The following is a 20,722-nucleotide window of genomic DNA, read 5'->3' on the forward strand; positions in this document are numbered from 1 at the left end:
CATCCATAATCAGTTTTCCAAGAGCATGTTGTAGTATTTAACACTGTCTCGCCTGATGGGACATACCTACCGTCTGAAAACTCGATCGGTCTCTAGGACACTTGAAAATTTCGAATGTCATACGACACATTGAGCGCATTGTTGTGGCGTAACAACGATTTTCACTTAACAATCGAGACACATTGAGCGCGCTAACTTGTGCCCCGGCCGTAGAACGTGTTTCTTGTAATTGTGACATAGTCACGCAGGAAGAACGTAACCACCTGGGAAATCGATAGTACTGCGCAATTGCTGTACTGGTCGCTAAATAAGAAGCCACTAGCTGATAAACCAATGACTTTATGTGACGCGTTTCGGATAAAACACACCTTCAGACTGCCTGCAGACCAGAAATATATAGCAAATAACAGAAAATGTAAGTATGCAATAATACGCAAGAGTATGAAACTACAAGTATCGTCAAACAGCTGAAGTACACACCATGAATGCCTTGGTGATAAGATACATAAACACAATATGTAACACACAAAGCTGCCATGGCAGGCTAACTTATTAACCACAGCGCGATAACCAGGAAAACCACTTAAGCCAACAGAGGGCGGCGATGAATGCAAAAGTAGTGTCACGTAGCGGTAAAAGCAGAACTTTTTCTTTTTTATGAAAAAACAAAAGTTTTGCAAAAGTTTACAAAGTATGAAGAATAAAATATAAAAACCGAAATATACAATTATTTACACTGAAGAGCCAAAGAAACTACTACACCTGCCTAGACCAATGAAGTAGTGGTGGTGGTGGGTAGTGTTTAACGTCCCGTCGACAACGAGGTCATTAGAGACGGAGCGCAAGCTCGGGTTAGGGAAGGATTGGGAAGGAAATCGGCCGTGCCCTTTCGAAGGAACCATCCCGGCATTTGCCTGAAGCGATTTAGGGAAATCACGGAAAACCTAAATCAGGATGGCTGGAGACGGGATTGAACCGTCGTCCTCCCGAATGCGAGTCCAGTGTGCAATGAAGTAGTGCTGGAGGGAGTTGACGCTATGAATACTGCAGAGCTGTCCAAGGGGATAATCTCTTCTGAATAGCACGTTGCAAGGCATTCCGCATATGCTCAATAATGTTCATATCTCAACTGCACACACCTCACACCATTATAGAGACTCCACCGGCTTGAACAATCCCCTACTGACATGCAGGGTCCATGGATTCATGGGGCTGTCTCCGTACCGGCACACGTCCATCAGCTCGGTACAATTTGAAACAAGACTCGTCCCATCCAGCAACATGTTGCAATTCATCAACAGTCCAGTGTCGGAGTTAACGGGCGCAGGCGAGGCGTAAAGCTTTGTGTCGTGCAGTCATCTACATCTACATCTACATTTATACTCCGCAAGCCACCCAACGGTGTGTGGCGGAGGGCACTTTACGTGCCACTGTCATTATCTCCCTTTCCTGTTCCAGTCGCGTATGGTTCGCGGGAAGAACGACTGTCTGAAAGCCTCTGTGCGCGCTCTAATCTCTCTAATTTTACATTCGTGATCTCCTCGGGAGGTATAAGTAGGGGGAAGCAATATATTCGATACCTCATCCAGAAACGCACCCTCTCGAAACCTGGCGAGCAAGCTACACCGCGATGCAGAGCGCCTCTCTTGCAGGGTCTGCCACTTGAGTTTGTTAAACATCTCCGTAACGCTATCACGGTTACCAAATAACCCTGTGACGAAACGCGCCGCTCTTCTTTGGATCTTCTCTATCTCCTCCGTCAACCCGATCTGGTACGGATCCCACACTGATGAGCAATACTCAAGTATAGGTCGAACGAGTGTTTTGTAAGCCACCTCCTTTGTTGATGGACTACATTTTCTAAGGACTCTCCCAATGAATCTCAACCTGGTACCCGCCTTACCAACAATTAATTTTATATGATCATTCCACTTCAAATCGTTCCGCACGCATACTCCCAGATATTTTACAGAAGTAACTGCTACCAGTGTTTGTTCCGCTATCATATAATCATACAATAAAGGATCCTTCTTTCTATGTATTCGCAATACATTACATTTGTCTATGTTAAGGGTCAGTTGCCACTCCCTGCACCAAGTGCCTATCCGCTGCAGATCTTCCTGCATTTCGCTACAATTTTCTAATGCTGCAACTTCTCTGTATACTACAGCATCATCCGCGAAAAGCCGCATGGAACTTCCGACACTATCTACTAGGTCATTTATATATATTGTGAAAAGCAATGGTCCCATAACACTCCCCTGTGGCACGCCAGAGGTTACTTTAACGTCTGTAGATGTCTCTCCATTGAGAACAACATGCTGTGTTCTGTTTGCTAAAAACTCTTCAATCCAGCCACACAGCTGGTCTGATATTCCGTAGGCTCTTACTTTGTTTATCAGGCGACAGTGCGGAACTGTATCGAACGCCTTCCGGAAGTCAAGGAAAATGGCATCTACCTGGGAGCCTGTATCTAATATTTTCTGGGTCTCATGAACAAATAAAGCGAGTTGGGTTTCACACGATCGCTGTTTCCGGAATCCATGTTGATTCCTACATAGTAGATTCTGAGTTTCCAAAAACGACATGATACTCGAGCAAAAGACATGTTCTAAAATTCTACAACAGATCGACGTCAGAGAGATAGGTCTATAGTTTTGCGCATCTGCTCGACGACCCTTCTTGAAGACTGGGACTACCTGTGCTCTTTTCCAATCATTTGGAACCTTCTGTTCCTCTAGAGACTTGCGGTACACGGCTGTTAGAAGGGGGGCAAGTTCTTTCGCGTACTCTGTGTAGAATCGAATTGGTATCCCGTCAGGTCCAGTGGACTTTCCTCTGTTGAGTGATTCCAGTTGCTTTTCTATTCCTTGGACACTTATTTCGATGTCAGCCATAATTTCGTTTGTGCGAGGATTTAGAGAAGGAACTGCAGTGCGGTCTTCCTCTGTGAGACAGCTTTGGAAAAAGGTGTTTAGTATTTCAGCTTTACGCTTGTCATCCTCTGTTTCAATGCCATCATCATCCCGGAGTGTCTGGACATGATGTTTCGAGCCACTTACTGATTTAACGTAAGACCAGAACTTCCTAGGATTTTCTGTCAAGTCGGTACCTAGTATTTTACTTTCGAATTCACTGAACGCTTCACGCATAGCCCTCCTTACGCTAACTTTGACATCGTTTAGCTTCTGTTTGTCTGAGAGGTTTTGGCTGCGTTTAAACTTGGAGTGAAGCTCTCTTTGCTTTCGCAGTAGTTTCCTAACTTTGTTGTTGTACCACGGTGGGTTTTTCCCGTCCCTCACAGTTTTGCTCGGCACGTACCTGTCTAAAACGCATTTTACGATTGCCTTGAACTTTTTCCATAAACACTCAACATTGTCAGTGTCTGAACAGAAATTTTCGTTTTGATCTGTTAGGTAGTCTGAAATCTGCCTTCTATTACTCTTGCTAAACAGATAAACCTTCCTCCCTTTTTTTATATTCCTATTAACTTCCATATTCAGGGATGCTGCAACGGCCCTCAAGGGTACACGAGTGGGCCCTCGGCTCCGAAAGCCCATATCGACAATGTTTCGTTGAATGGTTCGCACGCTGACACTTGTTGATGTCCCAGCATTGAAATATGCGCAGTTTGCATAAGTGTTGCGCTTCTGTCACGTTGAACGATTCTCTTCAGTCGTCGTTGGTCCCGTTCTTACAGGATCTTAACGGTCGCAGCGATGTCGGAGATTTGATGTTTTACCGGATTCCTAATATCCACGGTACACTCGTGAAATGATCGTACGGGAAAATCCCCACTTTAACGCTACCTCGAAGATACTGTGTTCCATCGCTCGTGCGCCGACTGTAACACCTCTTTCAAACCCACTTAAATCTTTAACCTGCCATTGTAGCAGCATTAGCAGATGTAACAACTGCACCAGACACTTGTCGTCTTATAGATGCGTTGCCGACCGCAATGCCGTCTTCTGCCTGTTTACATATCTCTGTATATGAATACGCATGCCTATACCAGTTACTTTGACGTTTCAGCGAAGAAAATACCATCTGCAAAAAAGACATGACAGTTGAACAAAATAAAAATTCCACAACAGTTATATAGATTCAAACGCTCAAACAAAATTACATAAACAAAACAAGTGTTTTTGACATTCGGTGTTTGCACTGTGAACAGTGCGCTGTTGGCTTGCCTCCCGAAGCAAGTTCACACCTTATAAACTCCCATCGTTCTCACGTACATAACAAAAAGATGATGAGATAGATACATTAACTTAATATAACGTTGTACTTTTGTTACATCTCAAACGGATTATCCTGTGTTTGGTTTTTTTTTTATTGTCACGTTGTCCACGGGAAATTTTGTGAATTGCTTGGTACAATGATGGTCTTGCCGCTCTTCTACAGTCAAAATGGTTACGAAGGTTTACAGAACGGTCCCAGAATAGCGTCGCGTCCTCAGTCTTTTCTCTGTCACTCCCTTATAGAGCCCTTATCATGCCTCAGAAAGGGACCGATTCCAAAACCCTGACGTACGGTACAAAAGGGAAGCTATCAATCGTTTGACGTTCAGGGAATTTTATGCGCTTCTCCTTAACGTAGTTCTTGAGCGACAGCACTTTTGCAGACTAACCGAATCACTTATAAAAATTTGTCAATTTCAGAATTATGTCAGTTCTGTGGACGTGCATGTCTGTGTGTCAGCAATATGTCACTGATATAGGCTGGTGGCAATATGTTAGTAAGCTTTCATATAGTCATTCCTAATATGCCGAATGCACAGCATCCAAATAGTGTTACTTCAGTAGTCAAGTGACTGTACTATTCCGATTGTAACTGGCTATTTACGTTCGTGTAACACGAATTTCAGTAAATTCAATAGCTGTCATTGGAATCAATTTACGCCTGAAACTGTGAGCTGTGCTGAGGTTCACGTTGGTGCTGTTTATAGGTTTCCGCTCCCGGTTGGAGGTCAGACGGTATCGTTTAGTTGACATGGTTGCGGTTGTTTGTCTTCTTCTCGTGTCGACTGGCGCCACTCGGGTTCGCAAGCGTTGCCTGTCCGCTAGTGGCAGCAGCGGCGGTTATCGATATGCAGTAACTGTTGCCCTATCTTTGGGGCGACGTCGTTGTTTCTCCAGGTCGTGTGAGTGGGCCATTTCGGTTGGGGTCTCAGGAGGAGCCAGGTCCGCGCAGTGTGAGAACGTGCCGGGACCGCTGGCAGCACTCATGGACTGCCGGATGGAAGGGCTGTGGTCACGATGTTGCAGCACTTCGTCGTATACCAGATCCAGCAATCTTTAAGATGAGTGCATTTCAATCCAAGTAGAGAAACATCCACCATTGTGATATCTCGCGATTCTCCAGTGACTTGGGTTCGTGTATTGTTCCATCGTTGCATTTGGTTTATCGGACGTCAGGTAGCTTCAGCAAGATTATCATTAGTCATTCGTTAGGCTGCCACTAGTCTGAGTTACAATCTTGTGGAGTGAATGTAACTCTTGGCTGCCTACTCATCGCTCGTGAAAGTGTCTGTCGTCGGACGTTCTCAGAGGTCGATTCCTGGAGCACTGTCTGTGGCACCTTGGTTCTTGTAAGATATGTGTGTTCTAAAAGGAGGTCTGATGGCCAGTAGTTCAGTGTAACGCTCCTTCAGTCCACGCCTTCTGCGGGTATAATCTGTCTCAGTACCCTTTAAGGAAGTTATGTACTGGTCCTTGTGTTTTATTATTGTATGATTTATTACAATAGTCTACCCTGTAAAGCTTACATTAAAGGTTATATATATCTAGTTAATAGTTCTGGTCGCCTTCTGGGATAAATCTAGCAGTGTAGTGTTCAGTGGATGTTAAGGGTTGTGTTACAAAGTTTACCATCATCTTATTTCACCCGTTTGGTGATCACTTGCTTGTATTTTTTTAAATTAATCTTTGCTATTGTATTTGTTGTTTTACAGCAAGTTTCTAAATTTTTTATATTATTACCGTTCCTGACCTGTAATGCCTTCAGCCGTGATTGTGGTCATTTGCCTTAAAATTCTAATTTGGTATTTGTATTTTGGCAGTAAGCCTTAAAACATTATTTACTGCCATTCCTGGCGTCCTTTGCCTTCGTGGCGACTTACCTGTAATGTTTCAATACCTGTAATTTGCAGCGAGTTTTAAACAATTCTTAATTTATTGCCGTTCCTGGCCTGTAAGGCCTCTTGCCCAGATCACAGTGGCTTGCTTTTAAAAAATTGTATCTGTATTTAATGGTGATTTGCTAAATTGTAACTCACTGAAAACACTATTATTTACACTGTTGTTTATTCCTTCGTTAATAACGTTGTAACCCCCCCCCCCCCCCCACTGAATTATTTAAATTAGAAACCATGAACCAAGTGTAACCTCCGCACAAAAATAATAATTAAATGAATTTTATATATTGTAACCTCTGAACAAAATTGGCTCCCATTTATAATCTCTGTGCAGAAATGCATTCACATTTAATGTAACCACAAAATTCAATTCCTAAACCCGGAAATAATAAAAAAATTCAGTAACCTGACGACAGCAGCGCTGCGCCTCGGCCCTGTATTGTGAATAAAAAAAGGAAAAATTCTTACCTCAATAAAAACTGCGAATATATCTGCTCTTACGTAAAAACTTTTCGGCACAGCTTCGTGCAATGCTGGGGTATATTTTTTTTTTATTCTTGGAAGGAATGATCATGCATTGGAAATATTCTTTAAGTTGAAATTAATGCTTTTCTTAAAAAATTACTTCATATTATAAAAATTATTATTGGGGCATTTTTTTTTAAAAAGAAATTAATGACAGTTAATATACTTTACTAGATATGCGCAAGGCTGCTTCTTTACCTTCTACGATAATACTCATCCTCCAAAGTCCCGACCAGAGCAGACTGCCGACACGCGCAGGCACGCGCCGACTACTGTCGACAACTGCAGACTACTGAAGACTACTGCCGACTAGCGACAAGCAACAACTAACTACATACTACTATCTGGTCAGAGACTCTGCCATGCCTCGCCCATCGCCGGCAACGCATACGTCTTACAACGTGTGGTATTTTTATTTATTGTTGAGGCTGGAATTACTGGTTTAAAGTAAATTGTGTGCAACTGTAAAAGGCAACCAATAGTAACTGATTACAGCCTCGTCCACAATCGTAACCGAATCCTGCCTTCCCTTGACTACCAGGTTTCAAACTGTAACTGGTTATTATGCACTGTCCTGTCACATTAGTGTGACCACCTGTCAAAAGCCACAATAAACATCTTTTGGAGTGTGGATCGCTGCGAGACGCGCAACAAAAGTCAGTGAGGTTCTGGACGGCACCGCAGGGATACGGAGCCATACCGACTCCAATGCAATGGCCAGGTGCGCTGTTTCTGGGCTGAGAGTCCATGACGCGAACAGCCCGATGGAGGAGACCCCACAGATTCACGACTGGGCTTTAGTGCGGGAGATCGGTGGCCAGGGCAGTAGGGTAAACTCTCCTGGTGCTCTTCCAGCCACGCATGTACGTTGCGAGCTGTGTGGCACGTTGCATTGCTCTGCTGGTAGATGCCATCGTGTCGAAGCAAATCAAACTGCATGTATCAGTGGACATGGTCCACAAGGATAGATGCATGGCTGTGTTGATCCGTTATGTCTTCCAGACTGACGACATCACCCAGGGAAAGCCACACGCACGGTGTTTGCTTTCAGACGTTTCACGCCGTTCATGTCAACGGCCATCTGTCGAGTGGAGCATGAAACGCGATTTATCTGAAAAGGCCACCTGTGCCACGCAGTGGACGTCCAGTTAGGGTGGCGTGCAAATTCCTTCCATCGTCGCCGGAGAACAGTAGTGCATGAACATGGAGCATGCTGCGGAGGCCCATAAGCAGCAGTATTTACTGAACGGTCGTAGAGGAGAGACTGTCTGTAGCCGCTTGGTTCATGTGGGCGGTCAGTTGGTCAACAGTTGCACGCCTATTTGCCTCTGCACTTCTCCACAGCCGTTGTTCACCCCTGTCATCTATGGCCCGTGGTGTAACGCAGTTGTCTCAGTGTTGGTTTTGGATAGTGGCAGTTTGCCATGTATGTTATACTTTAACGACGGCGATACGCGAACGGTTTAAAGACTTAGCTGTTTCGGAAGTGCTTCCACCCTAGGCCTGAAGGCCAATCACCATACCCTTTTGGACACCAGATAAATCGCTCCGTTTCCGCATTTCGACGACTGTACTGTTTTATACGTGTCCCCCCTCCCCTCCTCTCCCCCCCCCCCCCCCCCCGATATGCTTTACATACTCTCCACTCCTAGTGACTCCACCTGCAGTTGTGAGAGTGGTTGTTTCACTTTGAGGTGAGGTCGGACATAGGCGATGTTAACATTAATGTGACTGGACTGTATACAAAACAGTTATGCCAAAGGCTAAAATATTGTAATCTCATTTCGTAGTAACTAAAACTGTCAAATATAATAGCGGAAAGTGCTAATCACAGTGTCGTTCCTCCAACATTAGGATTGTTTCTCCAGCAAGGGCGTCGCTAATCCCTTCCACCTTTGCTCGCCAGTTTAATCACCAGTATAAATAACATGTGACAGCCTTCGTGGTTGAGTGGTTCGTAAGTTCAAATGGCTCTGACCACTATGGGACTTAACATCTGAGGTCATCAGTTCCCTAGAACTTAGAACTACTTAAACCTAACTAACCTAAGGACATCGCACACATCCATGACCGAAGCAGGACTCGAACCTGCGACCGTAGCAGCCGCGCGGTTCCAGACTGAAGCGCCTAGAACCGCTCAGCCACAGCGTCCGGCGGCTGAGTGGTGAATCCACCAGACAGCCATGAGGAGGAACCGGGTTCGATTCCCTGTACTTCCAGGGTTCTTCCCTAGTGGGAAGACTGGTACAGCGTGCATCTTACTGAGGTGCTACTCGACCGGTTAGTAGCGGCTTGAAGATCAAGAAACCCGACACCGACCGTGAGAGCTGTGTGCTGACCACATGACCCTCCATTCCGCGTTCGATGACGTCATTGGTAGTGGATGGCACGGCGGTCGGTCTGGCCTGACTGGCCCGTTTAGAAGCAGAACACAGAACTTCACCTTTACCACTTCTAAAACAAACCGAAATTATATCACCGCTTGACAACTCCTACTCTGTACATGAATTTCTGAATGTCCAAACATATGGGCGTGTTGTGTGTGTGTGTGTGTGTGTGTGTGTGTGTGTGTGTGTGTGTGTTTAAGAGGAGGAGGAGATTAGTGTTTAACGTCCCGTCGACAACGAGGTCATTAAAGACGGAGCACAAGCTCGGATTAGGGAAGGATATCGGCCGTGCTCTTTGAAAGGAACTATCCTGGTATTTACCTGGAGCGATTTAGGGAAATCATGGAAAACATAAATCAGGATGGCCGCAGACGGTTTTGAATCGTCGTCCTACCGAATGCGTGTCCTGTGTGCTAACCACTGTGCCACCTCGCTCGGTGTGTTAAGAGAGAGGCTGTTTAACCACAGACTAGTACATTCCACTGCGTCTAAAAAAATAGCTTTAGACGATCATGTAAATGGGCTGAATGTTGCCACATAATTAGCCCAAGAAGTGTAGTATAACTGTTGAACTGGATGGTTCCACATTACTGCTAGAGGTCGCAACATGCAAATAAGTGACGGAAAAAAAATCACAGCACGAATAAGGAGATGTATGATGTAAACGGAAGTTGGTAGGCGTGTTTCTACATCTGAAAAGTTACGTCTTTTCAAGTTTCGTGTCAGTCGCTTAAGAGTAGCGCTATTAGCGCCACCATGCGGATGCAAGCCAGGTTTACTTTAAATACACGCTGTGACGGTCGTGAGAGTTGGTTACGTTTGAGACTGGACGTGGTGAGTAGACGCTAGTCAATAATGACTTTAATGTCTGTCTGCTTAGCTGGGTGGTAACGTGCTTGCCTCCCGTGCAGCGGGGTCCGGGTTGGAGATTTTCTCCGCTCGTGGACTGGGTGTTGTGTTGTCCTCATCGTAATTTCATCCTCATCACCAGCGCACAAGTCGCCCAATATGGCGTCGACTGAAATAAGACTTGCTGTCTGCAACCGAACTTCCCCGGACGGGGCGTCCCGGCCAACGAAGCCATACACTCATTTCATTTCTCATTTCAATGCTTTTAATGTGACAAAACCGCCATTATCAACACCTCACTGAGTTTCGACGAGGACGTGTAACAGGTCTACAGGGAGCTGGATGTTCCTTCTGCGATACTGCAGACAGACTTTGCAGGAATGTAGCCACTGTACATTATTGCTGGCAGTGGTGGTCACGGGAATGTATGGTCACAAGAAAGCCGGGATCCGGGCGGGCGTGTGACACAAGCGAGAGGGAAGACCATCGTGTTCGACATATGGCTCTGACACATCGTACTGTATCTGAAGCAGCAATATGAGGAGCAGTTGGCCCCACAGTGCCACAACAAAATGTTAAAGCAGGTTATTTCAAGGACAGCTCCGAGCCAGGCGCCCTGTAACCTGCAACCGCACTGGTCCAAAACCACCAACATTTGCGACTTCAGTGGTGCCAAGCCAGAGCTCATTCGAGGGCAGGGTGGAGACCTGTTGTGTTTTCTTATGAAAGTTGGTTCTGCCTCAGCGCCAGTGATGGCCGTCTGTTGGTTAGAAGGAGGCCAGCTGAGAGTCTTCAGCCAACCCGTCTGCGTGATAGGCACTCTGGAGTTAAGGTCTCAGGTGCGATTTCGTGCGATAGCAGAAGCTCTCTCATGATTATCCCACGCACCCCGTCCGGAAATCTGCACATCCGTCCGATGATTCGACCTGGTGCGCTGCAGTTCATGAACAGCACTTCAGAGGGTGTTTCCCGTCAGGGTAACAATCGCCCACATACCGCTGTTGTAACGCGACATGCTCTACTGAGTGTCTACGTATTACCTTGAACTGCTCGATCACCAAATCTGCCTCCAATCGGGCACAAGTGAGACATCATCGGACGACTACTCCAACGTCATCTACAACCAGCGTTAACCGTCCCAGTACTGACCGATCAAGAGCAACAGACTTGGAAGTCCATCCCACAAACTGACCTGCGGCACTTGTAGAACGAAATGCATGCACGTCTGCATGCTTGCATTCAACATTCTATCGGTTAAACTGGTTGTTAATGTACCAGCATCTCACATTTGCAATGGCTTATCTCGCGCTAAGGCCAACGGCCTTGCCGCAGTGGTAATATCGGTTCCCGTCAGATCACCGAAGTTAAGCGCTGTCGGGCTGGGCTAGCACTCGGATGGGTGACCATCCGGTCTGCCGAGCGCTGTTGGCAAGCGCGGTGCACCCAGCCCTTGTGAGGAAAACTGAGGAGCTACTTGACTGAGAAGTAGCTGCTCTGGTCTCAAAAACTGACATACGGCCGGGAGAGCGGTGTGCTGACCACATGCCCCTCTATATCCGTGTCCAGTGACGCCGGTGGTCTGAGGGTGACACGGCGGCCGGTCGGTACCTTTGGGCCTTCATGGCCTGTCCGGGAGGAGTTTAGCTTAGTTATCTCGCGCTAGCACTAACCGGTGATCTTGTAGTGTCAATCAGTTAAATACACTCCTGGAAATTGAAATAAGAACACCGTGAATTCATTGTCCCTGGAAGAGCAAACTTTATTGACACATTCCTGGGGTCAGATACATCACATGATCACACTGACAGAACCACAGGCACATAGACACAGGCAACAGAGCATGCACTATGTCGGCACTAGTACAGTGTATATCCACCTTTCGCAGCAATGCAGGCTGCTATTCTCCCCTGGAGACGATCGTAGAGATGCTGGATGTAGTCCTGTGGAACGGCTTGCCATGCCATTTCCACCTGGCGCCTCAGTTGGGCCATCGTTCGTGCTGGACATGCAGACCGCGTGAGACGACGCTTCATCCAGTCCCAAACATGCTCAATGGGGGACAGATCCGGAGATCTTGCTGGCCAGGGTAGTTGACTTACACCTTCTAGAGCACGTTGGGTGGCACGGGATACATGCGGACGTGCATTGTCCTGTTGGAACAGCAAGTTCCCTTGCCGGTCTAGGAATGGTAGAACGATGGGTTCGATGACGGTTTGGATGTACCGTGCACTATTCAGTGTCCCCTCGACGATCACCAGTGGTGTACGGCCAGTGTAGGAGATCGCTCCCCACACCATGATGCCGGGTGTTGGCCCTGTGTGCCTCGGTCGTACGCAGTCCTGATTGTGGCGCTCACCTGCACGGCGCCAAACACGCATACGACCATCATTGGCACCAAGGCAGAAGCGACTCTCATCGCTGAAGACGACACGTCTCCATTCGTCCCTCCATTCACGCCTGTCGCGACACCACTGGAGGCGGGCTGCACGATGTTGGGGCGTGAGCGGAAGATGGCCTAACGGTGTGCGGGACCGTAGCCCAGCTTCATGGAGACGGTTGCGAATGGTCCTCGCCGATACCCCAGGAGCAACAGTGTCCCTAATTTGCTGGGAAGTGGCGGTGCGGTCCCCTACGGCACTGCGTAGGATCCTACGGTCTTGGCGTGCATCCGTGCGTCGCTGCGGTCCGGTCCCAGGTCGACGGGCACGTGCACCTTCCGCTGACCACTGGCGACAACATCGATGTACTGTGGAGACCTCACGCCCCACGTGTTGAGCAATTCGGCGGTACGTCCACCCGGCCTCCCGCATGCCCACTATACGCCCTCGTTCAAAGTCCGTCAACTGCACATACGGTTCACGTCCACGCTGTCGCGGCATGCTACCAGTGTTAAAGACTGCGATGGAGCTCCGTATGCCACGGCAAACTGGCTGACACTGACGGTGGCGGTGCACAAATGCTGCGCAGCTAGCGCCATTCGACGACCAACACCGCGGTTCCTGGTGTGTCCGCTGTGCCGTGCGTGTGATCATTGCTTGTACAGCCCTCTCGCAGTGTCCGGAGCAAGTATGGTGGGTCTGACACACCGGTGTCAATGTGTTCTTTTTTCCATTTCCAGGGGTGTATGTTAACTACACAAATTTATTCCCGAAATTTCATTATTCTACATTAATTATTCTTTTATACTGCAATTTTTATCTACTAACTAACCAGTAAGGTCTCCAGCTGGTGTTCCATTTCCAATATCCAGGACGTCGACGGGACATTCGACTCCATCCTTCCTTTCTTCTCCGTCTGGCGAGTTCAATAGCTATTGAGTTAATCATATAGAGCATCGACTGCTTGTTGGCCTCTGAATACAGAATTATGCATGTTCCTTCTCGCCAGTATGTAGCTGGCCGTGGCCATACTGTGTGGCGTAAACATGCCGCTACTGGAGCGACGAGCTGCTAAGTGAGCCATCAGGCAGCATTTACGCTACGAGATGCGCTTTTGCCTGTCCCTAATTTAGCGGTAGGTCGTCGCTGTATCTCGCCGCGTCCCAGCGTGCTCTTAATAGCTTCTTTAACGACGTTAAAAATGGCGCCTTAATTACGGAACGTCCCTTCCCGGACGCGCGTAGCAGGATAGCAGCACATCTAGAGAGGTTCACCGTCCTGCCGCGAACGGCAGGCATACTGTTTTAACCATCATCTCGAAAAAATAAAGTAAATACAGGGTGATTCAAAGAGAAAGAACAGGTTTCTGTCCTTTGTTGCAAAACAAACTATACAAGGTAGAAACACATTGCGCACGTCAGTAATAGATAAAGGTTCGAAGTTTTGACACAGGTGCCCTGTTATTTGTTTGTAGCAAGACAAGGGACTGGATTGGAAGAGTTGGACAACAAGATCTTGTTCATTGTTTTGGCGTCACAGGGCACCAGACCTCACACCTTGCGATTTTTTTCCGCGGGGGTGCATAAAAGACAGAGCCTTCGTACCAACTGTGGCAGCTACTCTTCGAGATCTGAGAAATCGAATCGTTGAAACTGTCGATTCAATAAATAGGGACCTGATTAATTCGCGAGTGGAATGAAATGTACTACCGTTTTGATGTTTCTCGAGAAACGCATGGTGCTCATGTGGATTGTTTAGAATAGCGTCTACGCAGTCATAAAACTTTGAACTTCCATCTATCCAGTGACATGTGCAGTGTGTTTTTATCTTTTACAGTTTGTCTATAATAAAGAACTGAAATCTGTTCTTTCTTTTTGGATCACCTTTTATTTGTTTGTCTCTTTGCAGGTACTCCATCAGTTTCGAGACTAGGTTAATAAGAAGTAGAGAAACGTTAAGGTGGTGGTTTTCATGCTTCAGGTGTTCCACATAGTCTCACCCACTTGAGTCCAACGCACAGAACATTCATGCAACCACGTGAAACTATCAGAAACGTCCTTCTGTGAGTTGTTGTTCAACATGTCCGTCACATTCGCACCTCCTCTGGTCTTGGCGAACCTTCAGAGCCCCTTTCTGCACGATGTCGTTTTGTGGGCGATTCCTGTACGACCAAGTCTCGTCACCCGTAGTGACCTGTTCCAAAAAAGAACCGCGTTTTTCACTTCAATCAAATCTCGGCAGACGTTCAAAAATGGTTCAAATGGCTCTGGGCACTATGGGACTTAACATCTGAGGTCATCAGTCCCCTAGAACTTACAACTAGTTAAACCGAACTAACCTAAGGACATCACACACATCCATGTCCGAGGCAGGATTCGAACCTGCGACCGTAGCAGTCGCGCGGTTCCAGAGTGATGCGCCTAGAACCGCTCGGCTACGGACACAATTTCCTTTAAAACAGTCTGGAGAATGTCTTGAGAACTTGTTTTAGGGATAACGGAAATAAATTTCTTCTCAAGCCATTTCGAAAGTTCTGCACACTGTAAGACAGAATTGTAGAAAGTAATTTATTGTACAAAATACCTTTACAGATATTCAATAGAATTTCCATGCTTGCTTGTTACACCTTCCGAACGTTTCGGGCTACTTCTGTATTCCAGACAGGGCACCTCATTGTTGAGCTGTCTGATTACTCGGGGTCACCTCGCTGGAAGCTTCATCAATTGTATCAAAACGTTTTCCACGGAGTTGTTCCTTCAATTTGGGAAACAAATCAGAGTCTGTCGGACTCGTATCAGGACTGTATGGCGGTGAGGAAGTACTTCCCATCCGGATTTGTTGAGCGTTTCTCACGCTGGCTGGGTAATATGTGGTCTTGCATTATGATGCAGAATGACGACACTAGATGCAAGCATGACAGGCTTTCTTTGACTAATTTTTGGGCCCAAAACATTTTACAGAAATAGCTTGTACTAAGCAACCGTTACAGACGATGCCTGGGCACTTTGTTTGTAGCTAAGACTGTAGAGTCTTGTACCGCAAGGAAGCAAGGGAGGGGATGTTGTTATAGGTGCCCGGAATCCGCTTTCTACAACACAAATGCACACGTGGATTACTACGGTTCATCATTTACATGACCTGGATACTTAACTTTAATAGAGTCCATGTGCTGTGGTACAAGCTCATCAGTAACAATCCTTGCTATTACAAACTTCAGTTTCACTGCTAGGCCCGCTATGGACTCTAATCTGGTCGATATGTACTGTCGAAGCCTGTGACCCGCTCTGCCAATGACTGGCAGTTGCCAAACTGGAGAGTGAGTTAGTGAGGCCCTTCGGTCAGTGGAGGCGACCTAAATACATGCTGTCGTGAGGGCGTTGGTGGTTTGTTGCACGTCGCTGTGTCTCTGGCCTCTCGTGATAGGAGCGCTTGACCCAGCGCCTGTTATCGATCTTCGCGCTTCATCTTTGCCGACCGGTGTGCTGGCGACAGCTTACGCCAGCCCAAAGACTCCATTCATGTCATACTCAAAGATCATTATCAGTTTCACTTTTGACCGTTGACGACGGGATTTTTTCGTGCGCAGAGAGTCGGAACTTCTCTATCGCGACGGCTGAGACTTCTGTTCTAGCTCAAAATCTCGAATCCCGTTTTCAACAAGTTCAACAATCCTCTTCAACAACTGTTCTCCTTGTGTTTGATTCTGTTGAAGTAATTCTTCTGCGGCTGTTTTGCGACCTGCTTTCTGGTCTTCACTCAGATCATGTGAAACCCATCTGGCAACAACTTTTTTCATCTTTACAGTTTTTACTCTGTAAACTGAAGTGAAAGACATTTTGGTCTCATATGCAATTTCCTCACATGTTTTTCGTCGATCTTCTTTCAAAATGTCATTAACAATAACTTGAGAGGTGTAGTCTGTTGCAGTTGTTGGCCATCCATTTTAGTGTTTACCCTTCCTTAACGGAAACAAGCAGACTGTTGTGATACACTCTAGGCCAGTGATTCACAAACGTTTCCTCTGAGAGAACACTCTGAGAGTCCTGGTACTTTGATGGAACACGTTATTTTAAAGATTAATAAATTTTTAAAAAATATCAAAAATTTGTTTCATTCAGTAATTATTTCTAATTTAAATCATAACTGATAACAAAAATCATAATAAAATTTGAAAAAGTATTTTGTATCGCCTACATGTCGAATAAAAAACGCCATGTTGTTAATATTTTTTCTTGGAGCTTTTACTGACTTCCCGCGGAACATCTGTGTTCTACGAAACACAGTTTGGGAAAACTTGCGCTACATTGCTCCCACATATCTCTCTCAAAGCGTTGTAAATTTCCGCACAGTTCTTTCCATGTAGGTATTCGATTTCGATGTAGGAACGCTGGTCAGTACATGTAATCCGACCTGATTCGGTTTCAGCTTCCACTGAGCCTCGCTAACAAGTGACATGAATTTCAACTTGATCACGGCACCGTAACGCTCGCGCATGCAGTGTACAGGACTTTCGAAATGACCCTCGTATTATTTATTTCACAATGACCAGTTCTGACAGAAGCTTTCTGTCATCACCTGATCTTTGGAAATTGAAAGTGCATACATACGGGGTGTGGCTATAAAACAACGCGACTGATGTGTCACAGAGTAAGTACGCATGCGCCAAAGATGGACGACCAATAGCTATGAAGCGTGAAGCCTTCTCAGACGAATGCAACATCTCTGGTGTCTGTAGAAAAATCAGTGCGACTGTCGCCTTCGTTTGTGTAAGAGCTGTTATTTTTCTTTGCCAGAAAAATGATGAGTGTAATAACAGAGCAACGAATTGTCATGTAGCTCCACATAAACTTAGAAAAAAACTGCAACTCAAACTTACCTTTTACTCGAAGAAGTGTATGGCAAAGACTGTTTACCACGTACGCGAGTTTTTCAGTGATTCAAGTGTTTCCAAGATGAGCGAGAAGACGTTGAAGATCAGTCACGCCCGGGGCGCCCTTCAATGTCAAAAATGGATGGAAAGTATCGAAGAAGTGGGTGATCTGATTCGATCTGACCGTAGGCTGAGTATTCGATCGATTGCTGAAACTGTAGGAATTGACAAAGAATGCGTAAGGCAAATTTTACAAAACAAATTTAACAAGAGGAAATTTTGTGTGGAGCCAGTGGCGGTAGTTCTCACGATCCAGGAAAAAGAAGCTCGTAAAAATGTCTGTACTGACACTTGGAATAGCACTGAACATGATCCTAATTTCTTGGAATGAGTGATAACATGTGACGATTTTTTATTTATTTATTTATTTATTTATTTATTTTTTACCTACGAGCGGAAACCAAGCGCTAGATCGTGCACTGGAAAGGCCCAGCTTTACCGAGAGCAAAGAAATCTCGAAAGAGCAAATCAAGATTTAAAGTGGTGATGACTGTTTTTCTTTTGATATTCGTGAAATTGTGCACCTTCATTGGGTTCCTGAAGGTCAAACTATTAATCAACATTGCTAAGTTGAGGTTCTTGCTCAACTCCATGAGAAAATAAGAAAAAAAAAGAATGACTCGACTTGTGGAAGAACGAGTCATGGGCTCCGCATCAAGACAAAGCACCGACACATCCTTCGCCCCACATATCCCGTTAAGCGGATCCACGGGAGTACACCATTCGAGTGTTAGACCTCCCACCTTGTTAGCCTGACCTTGCGCCATCTGTCTTATCTGTTCCCCAAGGTCAAATATGCTTCAAGAACCTCATGGAGGAAGACTTCCAGGACTGTTTCCATCAATGGAGCGCTGTAGGGATAGAGGAGGGAAGTATATTGAGGGTGACAATAGCTACTGCATGGTTTTGAAATAACATGTTTTACGGCAATAGTCCCGTTATTTTGTAGCCACACCTCGTATCAGTCACGTAGAGGGACCACATTCCACTCATAATGCACAATAAGCACATTGGTTTGCCAGTAAAAATGAAAATTTAAGATGCACATAGATCCAAAAGTGGTCGCTGAAGTGAAATGGCGTAGATGTCAAATTAATTGTCGTAAACCGACAACATGAAGTTAGGAACTCTTTGTTTTTTTTGTTTTTTTTTTTTTTTACGACGTAACATTTTTGACATTTGACACCTAAGCTGTTTCACTTCAGCGAACACTTTTGGCACTGTGCGTATTTTATATATTCATCTTCTTATTACTGACAAACGAATGTAATTACGCCGCATTATGAGTGGAGTGTGTTTCCACTAAGTCATTAATATGTATGCACTTTAAATTTCCAAAGATCAGATGATGACAACAAGCTTCTGTCGAAACCAGTCATCGTGAGAAAAATAACAGTTTGTGATCTTGGCTACAGAAGAAATTTCTTTCCATTAAATCGACAGATCACCACTCCTATCGTATAACACGTGTAACCTACGATTTAGGGATGTTCAGTTCGTTACTCCATTGCGATTTCTGATACAACAACGTTGACACAGTACGGCCGTCCGTCCACTACATAAAGTAACTGGTCGGATGCACTTCTGTTGTTTGCAGTTGTTTGATCACGCTGCATACTTACTGCGCTGCCGTCGCTTATACGTCAGGAATAAAATCAGCCTCGGAACTTTTGGCACAGATGGTGCAGGCGTACATGTCAGGTGCTCCGGGACGTACTGGAACACTAGCACCACAGTGCTGAAACATGCTGTTAAGAGGTTCAAAAATGGCTCTGAGCACTATGGGACTTAACTTCTGAGGTCATCAGTCCCCTAGAACTTAGAACTACCTAAACCTAACTAACCTAAAGACATCACACACATCCACGCCCGAGGCAAAATTCGAACCTGCGACTGTAGCGCCTAGAACCGCTCGGCCACCCCGCCCGGCTTGTTAAGAGGTGCCATAACAAAAAGGCACAACCCATTGATACATCTACATCTGCATCCATACCCTACAAACTACTATGAAGTGCACAGCAAAGAGTACATCCTATTCTATTAGTTATTAGGGCTTTCTCCCTTTCCGTTCCGGTACGGAGTTCAGATAGAATACACAAAAAGCCGATGAACTACGAAAGAATTATCCGAATGGACGAAAACTGGTAGATGTGACGTACATGCAAAGACAAACAAATGATTACAGTTTTAGAAAAGTTGGATGATTTATTCAAGAGAAAGAGCTTCACAAACTGAGGGACTCAATAACGCGTTGGTTCGTCTCTGGCCCTTATGGAAGCAGTTATTCGGTTTGGCATTGGTCGATGGAGTTGTTGGATGTCTTCCTGAGCGACATCGTGACAAATTCTTGAGGGCGGTAATTATCTTGCTGAAATGTAAGCCCAGATTGGCTTGAGATGAAGGGCAACAAAACGGGGCGTAGAATGTAGTCGACAAACCGCTGTGCTGTGAGATTGCCGCAGATGACAACGAAATGGGTTCTTCTATGAAAAGAAGCACGCCTTTGCTGGACATTGGAGCTCAGTTCCAAGGGGCTCATGATTGCAGACAACTGTACTCCAGTCAGTGAGATTCGAGGCAGACAGGCGAAAACGTGTCCGTAGACGCCCCAGACAGAGGCCGTATGGCGCGACAACCAAGAGTGATTTCATATCAGGATAGGAACGCGTTGGTTGTCATCCGCGGCGTACTTAGAGTACAGCGGTACCTCGATGTTATTCTACGTCTCATTATGTGAGACCTGAGTTTCTCCTGGCGTATACAACTTTCAAATAACTTCCGGGAATTCAGCCAGGTAACACTTTCAGCGACCGCCGATATTTCGGCACACACGATTACAGCAGCCAAATAGATCTGCTATTGCCGAACATTGCTTGGATACTGGTCACCCCATGTTATATAATAACACCGAGATATTGGCATGCACGTCCAGCTATTGGGACAGTGTGATTAGGGAGGCAGTTGAGATTAAATTAGCGAGCAACCTCGTTAACAGGGATGGAGGTTTCTGTTTAAACTCTGTTTGGAATCCGGCTCTCTCCCTTGTCAAAAAACAGAGGAACAGAGTCAATGCTGCCTCACCTGCGAATTCATAGTCTCACTATCGATAGCTCTGACTTTGGTCATCTTTGGTGGCACTAGTGTTCAGTGTGTGTGTGTGTGTGTGTGTGTGTGTGTGTGTGTGTGTTATCTTTCCTGCTTCAGTCCGAGAACCGAGGTATTAAATTTGCATGTACGCCGCCTGTCCGTTGCAGTTTGCCTTGAAAATGGCGGGGTGTTCTCCCGCCGAAATATCGGCGGTCGCTGAAAGTGTTACCTGGCTGAATTCCCGGAAGTTATTTGAAAGTCTCATTATGTGCCCTTTCATGGGAAGCCATCCTGAGCTTCAATTTCAGCAAGATAATGCTCGCCCGCACACGGCGAAAATTCTACTGCTCGTCTTCATGGTTACCCATGCCTACCACTGCCAGCAAGATCACCGGATCTCTCCCCAAATGAGAACTTTTGGAGTTTTATG

The 20,722-nt window shown here is 45.9% G+C and overlaps 1 protein-coding gene and 1 pseudogene across 1 annotated transcript in view; both read left to right on the forward strand.

Moving 5' to 3' along the window:
• Window positions 1-20,722, forward strand: part of LOC126161413 (protein quick-to-court) — a 765,830-nt gene that overhangs the window by 53,385 nt on the left and 691,723 nt on the right. The gene's annotated exons all lie outside the window — the stretch shown is intronic.
• On the forward strand, window positions 11,211-11,328 carry LOC126164299 (5S ribosomal RNA; annotated as a pseudogene).

The sequence above is a fragment of the Schistocerca cancellata genome, chromosome 2 (genome assembly GCF_023864275.1).
Source record: "Schistocerca cancellata isolate TAMUIC-IGC-003103 chromosome 2, iqSchCanc2.1, whole genome shotgun sequence".
Taxonomy (NCBI): Eukaryota; Metazoa; Arthropoda; class Insecta; order Orthoptera; family Acrididae; genus Schistocerca; species Schistocerca cancellata.